The following is a 13,550-nucleotide window of genomic DNA, read 5'->3' on the forward strand; positions in this document are numbered from 1 at the left end:
CACAACAGGAAAAAACGTCATTTCTCCTGACAATCGCGTCAAGCCTAAAATTAGCAAATTTTGGTGTTTGCTTGTTTATTCAAAGTGTATCAATATTACACGTGTCGCGTGTCCTCACCAACCACGCCTGTTCGGAACGAGTCGATTTCTTTCACGGGAAGCCCCACCCCCCTGCTGAACGGCTCGCTGTTTATTGAAAGTTTATAAATATTAAATGTGTCTCTTGTCCAAATTGCACCAAATTTGGCACTACACGTCCTTGGGTCCCTTCTTTTATAGTTAGATAAGAAATGTACAATCAACACGATTTTATGTCCAGTGTCACCTCCAATCCCTGGAAAACAAATGAAAGAAATGACCACATGGTTAGTTTTGGATCATAGTACAGGATTCTAAGCATAAGTAATTGTTGTAATATACAGTATGTGCAGCAGGTGGAGTCTGGTTTGTTCCAACATATTCGACTCTCCTTGGTTTTTTCCAACCCAGAATAACCAGAGAATTCACCTGATTGGATTTAAATATGTATGACTTCAAATATTAAGATTGATGTGATTGATGTTTATGGGCTCAATGGAGTACATTCATTTTTAAGCAAATTATGTCCTAAATCATGTTTGGAGTTCATACATTCATTAAACATGAGCATTAAAAAGGTTTGTGTGACCCAGTTTCAGGAGCAATTTTTATTTGTTTTTGCCATATAATTAACAGTGTAATAAAGTTTGTTTCCAACAATGCAATACAGGTTTTTGCTGTGTTATTAACTTTAATTTCATGTGTTAATCAACTTTACCAGATGCTCAAAATACAATGTTTATTATATATAAGGGTGCTCATTCATTAACAGTTTTAATGTCCAGTCAAGTGAATGTAGAGTGACTAGAGTTCCTCCATGACTAAAGAATGAGATTTATTTTAAGAATATTCTGTGTGTGGGTTGATGTGATTTTATCCTCATTCACTGTACCTGGATTCCCCCCCTGCAGTCCAAACAGAACCAAAAAAAATCAAGACAAATAAAAGCATAGAAATAAAAAGCATAAAAAAAAACCCCACTGAAATATCTCAAATCTGATATTAATAAAAAAAGGTCTAAGTGCCATTTAAAGTTCTCTGATTGTTCACCGAAAGGCAGTTGCAAATATCCCGTAAATATTTGAGTATGGATTTATAGAGTAGAAAGTGTCGTGCAAGTCGTGAGATCTTCCCTAAGTTTGTTTCAATAATACGGAGCGTACTAATTCAACACTGCTTCTCTTGTAGTTAGACGGCCAAGTTGACCGAAGAAGTCTGAGGAGATTTATTTTTTTGCCTGAAGCCATCGAGAGAATTAAATAGAAGGGTGTAGTTTTCCTTACGGCCCGGGTCCCTGTCGCTTGGAAGATCCAGATTTCAGTCCGTCTCTACGTGTTCCTCTACTCTGTCCGTGTCTGATGCTCAGTCTGTTAACCTCAGTCCCTCTTCCCCGACCCTCCTTTGTCCTTCTTACCTCTCTGTCTGTCTCTTTCTTTGCCCTCATTCTCTTTTGTGCTCACTGTGGGTTTTATTTTATTTTTTTTTTTTATATCCTCTCTTTGCCATTGTCCAAGAGCCGTTTGTGGAAATAAGCCGGCAGACAGCCGATGAATGTGGCACGTCTGTGCTATTGCCTTCACAGTGTGTAACAGAGGAACTTACGACTCTCCTCAGCCTATTCTTTGCATTTTAGCACCACCATGCCACGCAGACAGAGCTGTGGCGTCCACACACACACACACACACACACACACACACACACACACACACACACACACACACACACACACACACGCGCGTATCTTGAGGGTCATATACACGCTTGTAGACACGTTGACGTGCACTTTTCAATCCACTGTGGACAATGGATCTTACACATTGTCACCTCCCTGTGTGTGATCCACACTGCTACTCACACACACAAGCAAAAATGCACATGTGCACACATGCACAGGTTTACAGGACCGGGGTGAATGGGGTGGTGATGTTGGGTGTGGGGGGGGATCACATGGGTGGAGGGTGGAAGCCTGGGATCATGGAGGAGCTGTTTTATGTGTTAATCACCAGTCACCAGCCTTGCCCCCAGGGCCACAGACATTTCCATAGATGCTGGTATGCTAACCGGGCTCCCCTAATAAGCATCCTTGGGGCGGTAGGAGGGCGGGGTGGGGCAGGGCGGGTGGGCTTTCTAGAGATCTGAGCCAGTTCTACTGGATCACTGAACGGATGGCATGTTGATTCCACCCCTCATCATTAGTCCCAAGTCCCAAGATGATGATTGTGTCCCATTCTACCTTCAATGTGTATGTGTAAGGGTGTTTCCACCTGTGGCTTTGATGTGGAAGGGTGTGCGTGTGTGTGTGTGCGTGTGTGCGTGCGTGCGTGTATGTGTTTAAAATTGAGGGCTGTCACAAGAGCCAACATTTCATTGATCAACCATTAAACCAAGTCACTAGGTCACTTTGTGCAGTCATTTAAACGGACACATCTCTTGTGTCTTTTTACTGACTATGCAGAGGTTTGGATTCATGAAGTCTAAACGGTGCGTTCCCAAGCTCGGAAAATTCAGTGCTGCACTTAACCAAAACCGGCACCAGAGGGTACTATTGATGCATTCATGTCCGAAAGTTGCTGGAAGAAAAAAAGGAGGTGAAATTTGGAGAGCAGGTGGAAAGCTCAAGCAGGTCCTTCAAGACGGTTTTGTCACTGCCACTCTCAGAGTCCGTGGTGGTCCCAGGCCCCCCTCCATCAAAGTCCCGCCAAAGCCGCTGGGTTTGACTCTCTGAATCTTGAAACGCTTGCATGTCGTGCTCCTCAGTCTGCGCCACAATACCCAGACGGCCCGCCGGTGCTGTTTGATCACAAAATTATTGCTCCGTTTAGGGCTAAGACAAAATCATCCCACCCCACCCCAACCCCGACCCCCTCCATTGACCGGCCTTTCACTGGCAAACGCAGCGCAGACATCTTATTACTCTGTTTTCATTTACGACTCACAAACTCCTTTTGAAAACAACAAAGCGCCAATACACAGCCGAGCACCCCCCACAATACGCAAGGTGGCTTTCGGTGTCTGTGACTGGACCGGCCCGGGCCCCTTTCTCTTTTACTGAAGTGGGAGTTTACCTTAAAACCTATTTGAAGTCATTGTGCTCCTTCTTCGGCTCATTTGTGTACTGGGAGCGCGGGGGGGGGGGGGGGGGGCTCATCTCAACAAGTAGCGACAGTTCGCAACTACCTGTAATGGTGAAAACCACTCTGACCCCCCACTCCCACACAGCGGTCAAAAGTGGGGGTGATGGAGGTGGGGGGGTGGGGTGGGGTATGTGTGTGTCTCACGAATAACAATACGACCGTACCCACACAGGTTCTATTGGGGCCTATGAGGATCTCTTTACAGTCACTGATGCACAGTCACAGGGGACAATAGGCGGGAGCGTGGATGCTTTCGCAACCCCGGGCCAGGACGTAAAATGTGTGATTAGGGCTTTTTTTTTTTTTTAAATGTACTCTTTCGGTTCCGTTTAGCTTAGTTGGGCTTAGTTTTCGCTCGGATGGGTTTTGTTTCTTTTTTGGAGATAATCGGAAATTTGATTCGGTGTTAATCAGCTTAATTTAACCGCGATCGTCGATTCAGTCGGGTTCAGTCGGTCGCTTTTACGCATGTCATGTTTCGGAGTTTCAGGTCAGACTGCGACGCCGGTGCTATTTCAATGCCCTAAGTGTACCTTTCTCAGGATCAACTTCTTTGACTCGCACGCCAGGAGGTACTTTGTAGTTTACAGCGTGGATGTTGTGTACGTATGCAGCTGTGGGTGATAAACCGTCGCTTTTTACTGCGTTTGGAGCTGCCGGCTGCGGTCTTGAAGGTGCGTCCTCCCCCGAGTCGGACGCCGTGCAGGACCTCTGTCCGCGTGATGGGGCCGGCCAGAGCGCTGACCACCTCAAACCCTGTCATTTCCGCCGCCGCCCTCCGGTGGCCAAATTCCGATCCCGGGCTTGGAACGGGGACGGGATTTCTGAACACCGGCGCGTGGAGGTCGAACCAGGTCAACTGCCTGTGAACTCTGTGTAACGTGCGGTAAGAAAAGCGCCGCGCGGCTCTCGGAGGCTTTGCCAAAATAAAGGCGGCAATTAAGAGTGAGCGTGCAGACTTTGCTTTGACTCGAGACCCACGAGGTGAGACATCTGTCGCCGGCTGAGCTGCACTTGCTGAAGTTCATTTGCGCCAATCGGTTTAATCCTTGCAGAAATGTTTAAATCACCCGATCGGGCGGAATACCAATGTTAGTCAGTGGAGCTTTAATGCTTTTGTGAAAAGTGATCAAAATATATTGGAATATATTTATCGGTTCTGGATTTCTGTTAGGTGTTCTGGAAAACTGAAACACTGTTAAAGATACACATGCAGCTGTTGGAAGATGAATACATTTTCCCCTCCACTACCTCTTTCGCAGCGGCTTTCACAGCAGAGCCTTCAGCCTCCCCGGTTAACGAGTCGGTGTGAACGGGGTAAGAAGGGCAATCAAGCGAGCCGGTCGAGTCAGAAAGCACCTGCCGCCGTCTAGCGTATTGGCAGCTGACACGTGATCTGGGGCGTGTGTCCCCCCGCCCGTCTTGTCGTGGCAATAAACGATACCAAAGGGTTGAGGGTTGAGTGCAGACATGCAGAAATTTGATCAATACACACATCTTTTTTTTTTTTTTTTTTGACGTGCAACGACGGGTCAACCACCTCGCTTACGGGATCGGCCCTCAGTGGAAGGGTGTTTATCTTTATTTTCTACCGATCGCTCGTGAGTACGGCGCAGGGGGCTCAGAAACTCTGGCTTAAAAGTACAATCGCATACTTCTCTATCGCCACTGACGAGTAAGTAGGAAAAAAAAACAACAAAAAAACAAATTTACCTCTTCCTGTCTACGGTCTTTATTCCCGCTCCAAATCCCTGTGTCCCGACCAATGTTTTCCTCCCGGTGGAATAGCAAAGACATCTCATTGCAATTTGTCCAAATCACAGCGAGGCCCTTGTGAAATTACACGGCGACCACAGCTATGCTGATTACAGCGGCAGCGGCGATGAGCAGTTCACAGTAATAACTACTGAGGGCGCCGGGCAGGGTGACGGGGGGAGAAAAGCATGAAAGGAGGGAGGAGGAGACATCGGACAAAGTATGAATGGAAACGACGAAGGGAAGGAAAGAGATTGAGAAGGGAGTGTAGGATACACTCCATCCCTGAGAGAAAAAGAAAACATTCACCTACTGTCCAGCTCTGGATTATGCCTCTCTCTGGGTGGCTCCTTGTGCTGGCAAGGGTAACTGGACTGCGTTTATACAACGCTTTTATTGTCGTGCAACTGCTCAGAGCGCCTTCCAATACGTGCCTCACATTCACACATTCATACGTCGAAGGCGGAGGCAGCCGTGCAAGGCGCGCACCTGCTCATGGAGAGCGGTTCGGTCGGTTAAATGACTTGCACAAGGACACCTCGGCACGCTACCAGGAGGAGCCGGGAATCTAACCGGCGATCATCGATCACTGTACCTCCTGAGCTGCTGATCAATAATCAGTTAAGTATGAGCAACTGGTCAAAGGGGCCAATAAAGTACCAAGGGTAATCGGACAGCTGGAGAAGTGAAAATGGATGAAATAACTGCTAAATATGCAGTTTTCTACTCACAAATAAATAGCTGAATCGCTCAATTAGGGTTACCCACTAATATGAAGTGGTTTAGCTAAGTTAGGCAAGCGCCCAAGTGTAGGCAAGTGTTTGAAATCATTGTCAGCAGAACTGGCGCCTCGCAGCATCCACTGTGCTGTTTCCATGAGTTGTGCTGAGGACAGGTCACTTGACCAACACTGGTTGATGTGGAATCTTTGCCAGGAAGACCTCAGATTTGGACTGATTTCAAACCCACGCAGTGTTTTCATTGATCAAGTATTATATAAAGATTGACTTAATACTTGATAAATGTCAAAGCCTAAAGTTTCTCCTCTAAGTTGACCTGTAAATCACATGAATGTGAAGTTGTCATGAGTACATTCTTGGAACGCCACGCGCTTCAGGTACTTCAAGACGGACGCGTTCCGGAGGAAGGTTGTGCGAAGAGGTCGGCGGGTACAATCCGTACCGTCCATCTACGCCTGACCACAAAAATACCCAGATGCCGTCGGATTCATGGAAGGAGGTAGCACCGTCTCTCTCCAAAGATTTTGGAGTTTTAATACCTCCAGCCTTCTTTTGTTATATTTACACTGACATTATGCGCAAACTCACCACTATATATAAAATAAATCCTGCACTGACTACAATGAACTTACACCTACATTTAACACTTTCTATTTCAATTCTACTGCTCTTTTCAAGTCATTCAGATCCTTCCCTCAGGACTTCGTTGCAATGTCTACGGTGACCATCACAGCGCCTGAAGGAGGAGGTTCGGGGGAAAGAAGGAGAGAGAAAGTTTTTCTTACGGGTAAAGAAGGAGGAATTGATAGAAATGGATCAAAGGTGTGAGATTAGGAGCAAGGAAGGAGAGGAGCAAAGGGTGAAGGGAAGAGAGTGAAGTTTGGATGGAGAGATGAGAGGATGCAAACGAGACTGAATCAATGGCAGAGACTGAGGAAATGATGTTTGGACGCGGTGGAGAGGAAGAAGGGAGCTATTGCGGACGGATAGTGATAGGTCCAAACAGGAAAAGCAGAGTGGCAGGATAGAGAGAGAGGGAACGATAGAAAGAGAGAGAGAGAGAGCGAGAGAGAGAGAATGATTGATGGTGGAAGCAAGAGCTGTGGAGGGAGGGAGGAAGATGGATAGATAGAGGGATGGGTTCAACTGGGAGATGAAGAAGGAGGAATCCACAGGATGGCAGGATGCCCTCAGACTGGAGACAAACAGCCTCGAGCCACTGTACCTCAAACATATACACACACACACACACACACACACACACACACATTTATGCACACACTCAGCCTCTACGCAAGCAAGTGAACATCTATCTATCTATCTATCTATCTGCATTAATGTAATAATCTAAATGTGTGTGTGTTAAAGCCTTAAATATTGACCTTTCAACTGGGATGCCTCTGAGCCCAGACTAAATGCCCCGACTGCATTAACAGAATGTGGACGATAAAGGGGAATGGAACACAATTTTTTTGGGGACACAACGGCAGCAGAGTTGGGCAGCGATTATCATTAGCATACAGCTTCACTGGTATTTCAATTGTTCCGCCGTTACTCTCATCCTACAGGTGATGGATCTGTTAACAACAATTTCCCTTACAGACCCTTTGATTGAGTGTATCTTGTCTTTGCCTGAAAAGGGGGACCTGTGTGTGTGTGTGTGTGTGTGTGTGTGTGTGTGTGTGTGTGTGTGTGTGTGTGTGTGTGTGTGTGTCCATTTGTGCGTGTGTGTGTGTGTGTGTGTGTGTGTGTGTGTGTGTGTGTGTTGTGCGTGTGTGTGCATGTGTGTGCATGTCTGTGTGTGTGTCTGTGTGTGTGTGTGTTCCAGCGGCCAGAGGCAGGCCCAGAGTGAGCTCAGCCAGGGGTCTTTCAGTGCTCTTATTTATGAGCTCTTCTTTACATATTCATTCTGCTACTGTTAAACAAAGGGGCTGAGAGTTGTCTCTCTCCCTCCTGTGAGTGTATTTGTGGTGTGTGTTTCTCTCAGTGAAAAAAATAAAGAGAGAGAGGGGTGTAAAAGCAAGAGACTCACCATATTTACGCTGATCTCATACATAACTTTCTCGCCGGTCAAGCCTTTGGGGGACAGGAGGCATGGGGACCATGAGAATCGAAACAGTGTTGAATCCACCAGCAATAGCCTCACGTACCGTAAACCTAGAACTGCTTCTCTTCGAAATCATTGTAGACTGTGATTTGGATTGAATTGCAATTTACGAGTTTCCGTGGGGGAAAATTGAGCCATTGCTGCAGTCGGGCGACTGTAATTGCCCCCGGGGTGTGGCAGGTCAACTGCAGCTCTTCCCTCAACGCTGGATCACTTTAGAAGATTCCGGTGCCAATCACTCGGGTTGACTCCAAATGATCGAAAAATAAAGCTTTATTTATTTTATTTATTTCGAAAATACCTGAGTATTTCCCATCATGGCAGTGGGGGATAGTATAGGACGGGAAGGCGTTCAAAAGGCATCAACGGGTGTAAACAATAGACAGGATTAAATAAATAAGTAAACACAGCAAGTGTGTGTCCTGTTTCCAAACATATTCTACCAAATAGTGTATAAATAGAGTATTAGCCCAGTATGTTATTACATCACATATATGTTGTACTATGTCATGCAAGAAAGAGGTAGAGAAAGTTGGGGAGCCACAGCATCTTTACTGGCCCCACAACATCATGATTTTGACTTTTTATGTAGCCTTTCAACACGCTTTGGGCCATTGTACCGGCATAAAGTGTATTCTGAATGATTCTAAGCCGCTGTCCGCATCCTAAGACACATTTGGCTCTGGTTGGTGTGATGTTTGTGGTCGTCGCGAGATGCCATGTGGTTAGAAGTGATATTCGCACAGTGAAATATCCCTACGCCCGTCAGCCTTTCGCTCCAGCGCGGCCCCGCACCGAGACTTTGAGAGAATGAGAGAGCGAGAAATTCCCAGAGAAGAGAGAGCTGACAGCTGTATAGATAACAGGGCCCCGGTTGCCACGGAGAGTGAATTTGATTGGCGGACGGGGGGGGGGTTGATTGATAAGGACCCCCCTGCTATTCCAGTGACAGCTCCTGTCGGAGGGCCAGCTCGTCTCACATCAAATGTATCAACCGGTCCACCCCTACCCGCCCCTCCCACCCCCAACACACACATACGTCACTTAGCATCACCCCACCCCCCTACCCCCCACCACCACCCCCACCCCCAGCCCCAAAAAAACAACCCTCTGAGAACAGTGACAGTACAGTGGAGCAAACAGTGAAGCCTTCCTAATCAACTAAAGACTCCAAAATGAATAAACACACCAATTCGATGTAATGAACCGACCCCTGCAGCCCCCTTGGCACCAAAGACCGAACGCGTTTCTCCAGACGACGGCCATTCAACTCTGCCGTCTCTCATTCGGGGACTGGCCCAAAACTGTTGCTCCTATTCATTTGGGGAAAAACGGAGGGCCCGGATGTCTATTTGTGACGGCAGAAATGAAGGCCCGTTGAAGCGGTTTTTTTTGTCAGCGTGAGGTGTGGTTGATTAGGTCCAATCAATGTCCACGGTCCAATTTTCAGGCCTGAGAACTGCAGCTTCTTAACTAGGAACCCCCATCAGGACTGATAATTAATCCTAAGGACTCAAATACCTATATTTGATGAATTGGGAAAACCATATTTAGTTTTACTGAGGACAACATAGTTCTGAGTGTAGGGAAACATTTCGCTTTTTCTCTTTTAGGCTAGTGTCGCACAGTCCATGGCAGTGGACTGTCCAGGGGCTCTGGCTTCAATGGCTGCTGCATCGATCCCGTACGATGCAGGGTAAAAGAATGACATTTGCAGTATATTTGAATGCTGATGTTAAAATGTCCTGCTGAGAAAAACATTTTAACATTTATTGGGATGTTAGTGTTTAAAATGCAATTGGCACGAATAAGCTTCACAAAACGATATATGTTTGACTTTTGTGTGACGCCTGGGTCCGCTCTTGTGAGGTCAGGACGGGGCAGGTGCGAGGCAGATCGATCCCCATTAGCTATTTCTGTCGGCTGATAACCAGGGGCACATGCAGCAAGCATCCCGTGGCTGGACAGACATGTTCTGGGAAGCTGTGCGTACTCCAGCGTCTGAATTAGAACTAAGGGGTGGCCGCTGACAAACCGTCTTACCAGTGATCTGTCTGCGTGTAGTTCCAAACCCACTCGGTTGATACATGTGTGAATGCGTGCGTCTGTGTGTGTAGGCAGTGTGTCATGAAAAGTGTCATGGCTATAGTGTTGAATGAAGCATTTTGGCCAAAAAACATGACCAAAATTAAAAGCCCTGTACACATTGTAAGTACACCTGATTAAGAAGAAATTCCCGTATACATAGATGGGTTCATCACTGTACTCTTCAAATTATTTTCGCTATCGATTTGTACAAAACCTGGAAAGTGCAGACGCCAGCACTTACTACACATACAGTATATGCATGAATTTAACCTCAAATTTATGGGATGAGAACATTGCAGTTAGCAACGCCGAAAAATGTATAAGTAGCGCACAATGTGTGGCCGGGCTACATCCTTTCCCTTGTGCGCTCTCACAAAGACAAGAAGGTGTGTTATTCGTGGAGCGGGATGGGGGCAGACAGGCTGTCAGTCCGTCTTGCCGGACAGCGAGGGTCTTTGCTCCGGAGGGTACCAGGGGTTATCAGCCATCCCAGATATGAGGGTTCTCCTCTGTCACCGCCCAAGGGGTGACGGTCACAACGACAGACCCCCGCAGAGGGCAGCGCAGATAACACGTCCGATTGACGGCTGAAGGTTTGTGTGTCGCGGGTTTGGAGGGGTGGGGGGTCGTAGGGCTGGAAAGTGTGCGTTCCCTCTCTCTCTCTCTCTCTCTCTCTCTCTCTCTCTGGAGCATGCGCCCCCTGTCCATCTGTGCAAACCCTACACAGCGCTAATGCGGCCCTCTGTGCCTTCGCCCCTTTTCTAAATACAGACCGTTGACCTAATAGGGCATCAAGGCATCCGAGTCGTGAGGACGCGGGCTCTGACAGGTAGGCGGCCGCGTGAAATCCTTTGCGTGCACCGATTGCAAAGCAGTGCTGCAACGTGTCCTTCAAGTTCAAAACAAATCAAAAGCCCTGCGATCCCGACAATTCCCGTGGGGAGGAGCAGGTTATTAGTCCGATTTTTGAAATGGGAACGTGCTACCGTTCATCGTTCATTATGAGGATCACCGTTAGTGGGCCCGGGCTCCACAAAAACTGCCATTGCCGTTCTGCATTGTTTTTCTGCTCCACCCAATTAGAGCTGGAGCCAGGCCTGCTCCTCTTCAAGCTTCTCAATTACTACTTGGTCAGTGGTCTATAGTTGTGTAAAGAACATTGGACTGAAAATAATTATTTCAAATGTGTTGACGAAAACTTCTGACACTTGCTTCTATCAAAGTTATCCCACAGTCCTCTTTGCTCGTCCTGTTCACAGATGGAAACATGTTATTGGGCGTCAGGAATAATCACAACAATTACCATCTGCCATCAATAAGGATGAGTTGCCCGCTGAGGTTGAAAGACGACACTAATCCAGTTGTACATTCCTGACACAAACTATTCATTCTTTGGATGTCAAACCTCCAAAATGTATTGGCAATTACTGTAAATGGAAGTACTTATTTGCGTTTGCTTTTATGCACATTTTGAAAACACATTGAGGGCTGCTTGACTTATAGTCATAAACTTATCACCTATGTGGGAGCCCCCGTCCACCACTTCACCCACCTTCCCGCTGAAACCAGGCCTCGGCTCTCTAGGTTTCTACCAGGGTCACAACCACCAACAAGGGGTCAAGGTTCGTGCCCTCAGGACCAACAGGCGTGTGCGAGCCAGATGGCACGAGCTGTAATGACTGTCCCGCGCTTCACCTATGCACGGACTACACCCGCGTTACATAGCGTTGAACATAACCGCAAATCGTAAAGTTCCCATGCGCGTGAGCGGACCCACCGGATGGAACTTTTTATTTTCTTTTTGGAGACCGTCTTCAAGCGCCTGAGATTTTGGGTGGAAAATTGGGCGCCCTACACCTCGGATCTCGACTCTTTAAAACACCCACGAGGACGTCATATTGATCGGTTTCAACAATGTGGAAGTCCGTGGCTTCGGCGGCACGCCGTGGCTCGTGCGCCCTCCTTTCCCTGAACGCGTGTTCGACCCCGGCGGAAGATCTGAGGTGAACCTGCCCATTCTACGCTTCCTTGGGTCAGCCTACCCCAAATGTCCCCCGCCCCCCCACCCCCACGACGACACCCCTCCCATCCACTTTGTGGGTGTCTCCACTAATAATCGGTGCCCCCCCCCCCCCCCCCCCTCCCCCGCCCCTCCCTCCTCCGGCTCTAAACCTGCGCTGGTCCCACCGGGTGCAGCGCTGCGCGGGGGCCTGCAGCGGCAGCCCTGCCCCACCAGAGCAGCGTCTGGTAAAGCCATCAAGCGCGCCCCGTGCCTTTGAAGAGGAGGTGGTGGGGGCGAGGTGGGGTGGAGCGGCTGGGTGGGTGGGTGGGGGGGGGCAGGAGGAGCACCGTAGCTCTCAATACGCCGCCGTTACCCCCTCCTTCAACCCAGCCGGCCGAGCCCGGGCCTGGTTTTCCTGCCCCGAAAAAAATTCTTGCAAGAGGCGGCCGAGCCTCTCTGCTTTTTCAATCTGCCCCGAAACCCCCCACCCACCCCCACCCACCTCTCCCTCTTGTTCGCTTGTCGATGTGTCCCTCCTTCTCTCATTTTCTCCTTCCCTCTCAGCCACTCAGTCATTCCACGCAAACCCTCCAAAACTGTTTCTCCTTCTCCCCCTGAATCGAGTCCCATTTTCTCTTTCTGCCTTGGTTCTCTCTCTCTCTCTCTCTCTCTCTCTCTCTCTCTCTTCTTTGCTCCCGCTCTTTCTCTCTCTCACTTAACCCTTCCTCTCTCGTCTCCATCACTCACTCATCCTCCAAGCCGTCTCTGGACGGACGGAGGTAGTTCAAAACAGATGCGTTTCACCATTGTAAGGCAGTGCCTGGAACATTTTTGTTGAAATCCTCACGCGGAGAAAATTGTGTCTGTGACCGTCCCTCACAAATCAGCCAAATTCATCCCAAACAGTTGACATAATTATCAACAAGCTATGTCTCTATGTTATTCAACTCAACTGTCGATGTTCATGTAAATATGTTTGATTCGTGGTCAATTGGGGCTTACAACTTAATTGTCTGAGCCATCACATCAATCAGTCATCAATCATCACCCTGTATTTACCTCATTACACTGTTTGACAGAGCTAAATGTCCGCCTAACGACAGGCGATGCCCATTGAACATTTATCTCTGACAGTTTGTTGAGGAAAAGGTGATGAGCTCTGGGTACGACAGATTGAGCCTGAGACGGATCGTGGCTGAATGATGAGTAAAGTTAAGAAGAATTGAGGGAAACAATTGCCTTATTTGTCACCGTGTGGGTTATAAGCTGAAGGAGGGAGAGAAAGATATCACATATATCCATATGTTACAGACTGATTACAGTTCACTGGCCAATGAAGCTCGAGCTCCTTGGTGTGTGACATAACATTTGTGTTCTAAGAGCAACATTTGGCGTGTGTGTGTGTGTGTGTGTGTGTGTGTGTGTGTGTGAGTGTGTGTTTCAAAACTGACAGCACTGCACATGAATTGGTTGCAAGAGGCCAAGGTGACATGAGTTTGCGTCCATTTATTAGCATGTGCGGGAATTTGTGCTTGTGCGCTTATCTGTGTTTGTGTGCGTGCGTGTGCGTGTGTGTGTGTGTGTGTGTGTGCGCGCGCGCGCGTGGTGCATCTGTCAGAGACGTCACACATGCTACAGCACTCAG

General features: G+C 47.9%; 1 pseudogene across 1 annotated transcript in view; it reads left to right on the forward strand.

The window, feature by feature from the left end:
- The first annotated feature begins 11,423 nt into the window (after positions 1-11,423).
- LOC307242565 (large ribosomal subunit protein eL13-like) overlaps positions 11,424-13,550 on the forward strand; it is a 7,916-nt pseudogene continuing 5,789 nt past the window's right edge. Inside the window, exon 1 of the transcript in view lies at positions 11,424-11,550. The product of the transcript in view is annotated as a large ribosomal subunit protein eL13-like (transcript). The remainder of the gene's footprint in view (positions 11,551-13,550) is intronic.

This window comes from Zeus faber, assembly GCF_960531495.2.
Source record: "Zeus faber genome assembly, chromosome: 16".
Classification (NCBI taxonomy): domain Eukaryota; kingdom Metazoa; phylum Chordata; class Actinopteri; order Zeiformes; family Zeidae; genus Zeus; species Zeus faber.